This window comes from Schistocerca piceifrons, chromosome 1, assembly GCF_021461385.2.
Source record: "Schistocerca piceifrons isolate TAMUIC-IGC-003096 chromosome 1, iqSchPice1.1, whole genome shotgun sequence".
Taxonomy (NCBI): domain Eukaryota; kingdom Metazoa; phylum Arthropoda; class Insecta; order Orthoptera; family Acrididae; genus Schistocerca; species Schistocerca piceifrons.
Window position 1 is genome coordinate 409741099 of NC_060138.1, and position 4453 is coordinate 409745551.

At 49.5% G+C, this 4453-nt stretch overlaps 1 non-coding gene across 1 annotated transcript; it reads right to left on the minus strand.

The window, feature by feature from the left end:
- Nucleotides 1–2488: 2488 nt before the first annotated feature.
- On the minus strand, nt 2489–2563 carry Trnat-ugu. Its single transcript has one exon. It is a non-coding gene; the product is annotated as a tRNA-Thr (tRNA).
- Between the last annotated feature and the right edge of the window lie 1890 nt (nt 2564–4453).

Sequence of the window (4453 nt, forward strand, 5' to 3'; positions counted from 1 at the left end):
TTCGTAGCTTTCTGACATGTGTCATATGAAATGCCTCTCTCCTGGCGCAATCGAGCCAACAGCTTCCTTGGAGATTCCTCAAAGCGTCTTCGATCATCATTATCACATCATCATAATCATCATCATCATCATCATCAGTAGCCTCTGCACTCAGTGATGGTCTGTGTTTACCAGTGTCACGGTTTAGCACATCAGTTCTCTCCAGTTTCTCAAATCGATAAAACGGCTGCCTTTGATGGAACATCGCGAACGCTGAATTCTCTCCGGAAGGCCAGTTTTGTTGTAAGCAATGAGTCTGTCTTCCAGTATGTTTTCATAATAAAAAACCGCTCTGTACATGTTCGTGCCAGCTATACACTGCGAAAGAATCACTAATTTATTCTCTATTATCAACGACCCGAATTACACACACTCAGATTTCACAAACGAAGTAACAGGAGCTGAGCAAGCGCGGCATTACACTGGACGAAGGAACTCATGCGCAGAAACGAGGATCAGTTAGCCAATAACGGGCGGTAGTTCTGATTTCCCAGAGCTACTAAGATCATTAAAACAATTTTCTCTATTCCATAGAGCTTTCGGAGGAAAATTGTGACCCAGTTCATGTCCATATGAATCGCCCTGTAGCATATATCTCAGATAGTCGTATAGCATTATGCAGTGTTCCTCTTCCAGAAATTCGTAGTAATGTCCACCAACGAGTCCAGAACCTCTTCACGATTTTCTCCGCTCTTCCTCGGCAATCGCTAACAGAGTTAACGAAGATATTCCACGCGAGTCCATTTTCGCGAAGGAACTGTTATTTGCGGGCCAGATGGAGCAAAGAACTGCCGCTATGTAGCGTTGCGGTCGCAAATCATGATGAGGAGCCCGTTTCGTGCGATGCAGTGGGTCGTTTTCAGAACGTGCGGCAGAAAGCACAAGGGACATCACGTCTGACGGACTTCACGTTGAGTGACACGTTCCATGTGAGGAAGAACGGTCTTAGCAGCAAGTGCGACGAAGTGCGATTAGGAAGCAAGCAAGCAGGTGAGAAGCTTTTTTTTTTGTTTTAGGGTGCAAAAACAGCTGAAGTCATAAGCGCCCATGTCATAACCCTAGAACACTAATACGAAAAAGGAGTTAAGGGCGACTACACGTCACGCCCAAGCGACGGAAGGAAATAAAGCTAAGAACTCGAGCCAAAGACTAAATGTCCTTCGTCACACACTGCTAAGACGGATAACACGTAGAATACGGTCGACAGCCCGCACGTGTTTCGCTAAAACGGCCGATAACTGAGACGGCAAACATACGTTAGAACATAAGCGGTTAAAGATGGGCATTCGGTCAGGAAATGCGGTTAGGAAATGCCGAACGGTGAAAGGTTGACGACAATGAGCACAAAGTGATGGGGGGGGATCACCACTTCAATGCGGATGACTGGAAAGACAGTGCCCAATACGCAACCTACCTGAAACGATCAGCTCGCGGCGAGAGTGCCGAGAGGGGGTCCGTCAAGCCGCTGGGAAAGATTTAATTCCCTAGAGCTTGTTCCAATGAAGAGAAGACCAATGGTGATGCCAAAGTGACACCTCCTACCGACAGACGGCAACACGGAGATTTTCTTTTTATTTTATTTTATCGTGTGGCTAGGGCCACCCCGTCGGGCAGACCGTTCGCCGGGTGCCTGTCCTTCAATTTGACGCCACTTCGACGACCTGCAGTCGATGAGGATGATAGGATGATGATGATGAGGACAGCACAACACTCAGCCCCAGGGCGGAGAAAATTCCCCGAGCCAGCCGGGAATCGAACCCGGCCCCAGAGGATTGACAATCCGTCACGCTGACCATTCAGCTACCGGGGGCGGACAACACGGATATCATCCGAATGAATGGAACAGCTAGCGGACCGAGGTAGGAGGACTGCAGCCTTGGCAGTAGCGTCAAGAGCCTCATTTCCCGTCAGGCCGAAGTGACCAAGAACTCACATGAACATCACACCGCCTCCCTCAACAGGGAGAAAGTGTAAGCTTTCTTGGACTCGCTGGAGTAAGGGCTGGACTGTGTACAGCACACAGAGGTTCTGAAGGACGCTGAGAGAATCGGAGCATATGACACAAAAAAATGTTCAAATGTGTGTGAAATCTTAACGGACTTAACTGCTAAGGTCATCAGTCCCTAAGCTTACACACTACTTAACTTAAATTATCCTAAGGACAAACACATACACCCATGCCCGATGGAGGACTCGAACCTCCGCCGGGACCAGCCGCACAGTCCACGACTGCAGCGCCCTAGACCGCTCGGCTAATCCTGCGCGGCCATATAACACAATTAAATATCTTGTGTGGCCGGATGTACTGCGTGGTGTGATAGAGGGCGAAGTGCTCTGCTGTAAATATTGAGAAGTTTTCTGAAACCCGAAACTGAAAATTACATTTATATTAATACCTTCAGCTGCTGACGAGCGCTGATATATATCAACAGGGACAGGTGAAAATGTGTGCCCCGACCGGGACTCCAACCCGGGATCTCCTGCTTACATGGCAGACGCTCTAGCCATCTGAGCCACCGAGGGCACAGACTGCAGGGACTATCTCGCGCACGCCTCCCGCCAGACCCACATTCTCACCTTGTATGTCCACACACTACGTTCTTAGTGTCCCACCCCAACGCACTCATTACTCGTGGAAGACATTCTTACCAAGTACTGTAAGAGTTCGGGGAATATGTGTGCAGCCGCACAAAAGAAGAAGATCATGGCCGGTATTGCCAGAACTATATACTTATAAGTAGATACTGAAAATGGTCGGTGACGAAGGCACACTAAACACCACAGTCAGTCTTGCAATCCTCAGTGTACACGAACATGTTATCGCCAAGTTGAGTGCGAAGATCGAGAAACTTATAGCGATACATCGAATTCGGAGTAATTTCCTTAAGAAGATGCACAGGAGCCGCTTCTTGAAGCCAAGGTGGTGAAAGGTTCACACCAATCGGAAACGCGGCAGGCAGCGTGAAGTTACTCTTCTGGAGCAGTAGCCGAAGGCGATCTCCGGGAGGTAAGAAAGAAGAAGGGCGCGCCCCATAGTGGCTTTCAAGGAAGTCGTCGAAAAAAGAGGCATAGGATGGATGGCCGGGCATGACAGACAAATGGCATGCGTATCCGCGGAGGAGAACATCATGGCTTTATGACGGCGGTAGTTCGACGGCTTCTGCATAGAGACTCTCAACAGAGTTACTGTAAGAGGTACCAGAGGCTAAACGGATTCCACGATGGTGGATTGTATTACGACGGCGTAAGATGGACGGGCATGCAGATGAGTAGACGAAACATGAATAAACGAAACACCATAGTCTAGTTTCGAACGGATTGGAGATCGTTAGAAAGAGAGGAAGGTGGTCCGATCCTCTCGTCTCCAAAGCAAGTACGGCTTAGATACGTAGGACATTGAGGGACTGCGTGCAGCGTGAGGCCAGACGAGCAGCCTGGAGAGAGTGGCTGCACAATGAGGCCGAGCGAGAAGAGAGAGTTCCGGCACAAAGCGGCGCTCGGACAGGCGCGGGCTGTTCAAACAGCTGCGGCACCTGCGCCGGACTCGGGCCAGCAGCCGCCGCCGCCGCCCCCGCCAGCGGCGACCGCTTTGATCACCGCGGAGGACACGAGCCCTTCTCTCGTCAGTCAACACGCAGCAGCAGCGGCCCCGCTAATCACTTTGACAGCTCGCTCGCGGCTTGCAGGCGAATTTTGCGCCGACTCGCTTCAGGCCGTCACGCCTTCCATACGCTACACTGTGCAGGCGAAAACTTTCGCTAGACGTGAAGAGAGAAATCATTCGTAATCTTCATCCCAGTGATTAGGCCCGTTAGCCACGTTACCGCCGGTTAGCACAGGGTAGAACGCAGGTTGAAAGGGGAGCAAATGGTGTCAGCTCAAAGTTAGAAATGCTGGGTGTTTCAGACTGAATATCGAGGTTTTAATGCTTTCTAGCATTTATTTGATTCAACGTACAATTATAGATAATATATAAAATGAAAGAGCAACTCCAAGAGTTTTGGTTGTGTACTTGTGCGCACGCACTGATTCTTGGGTCCTTCGTTGGAAAGCGCTACAATAGAGATGTCGACTTGCGAGCAGAAAGCTTTTTATGTACTACGCTTTGCAAAGATTAAATCACTTGTTACAGTGCAACGTGCGATCCATATCTAGTTGCACTATAATCCTCCAAATGATGATAACATCCGCAGATGGTATCTTGAGTTTGAAGACGCCTGCTTTCTTTACAAAGGGAGGAGTACGGGACGACCAAGAGCGAATGAAGGTGTTGAACAACCGTGACAGTCTCTCACGCGTAGCCGCAAGAAGACAGTTCGGAAGGCTAGTCGGGAATTAGCAGTTCTACCGACGTCCGTGTGGAGACTTTTAAGGGGACTCTTACAACTCGTCCTCGTTTGCAGTTGTCACAAGC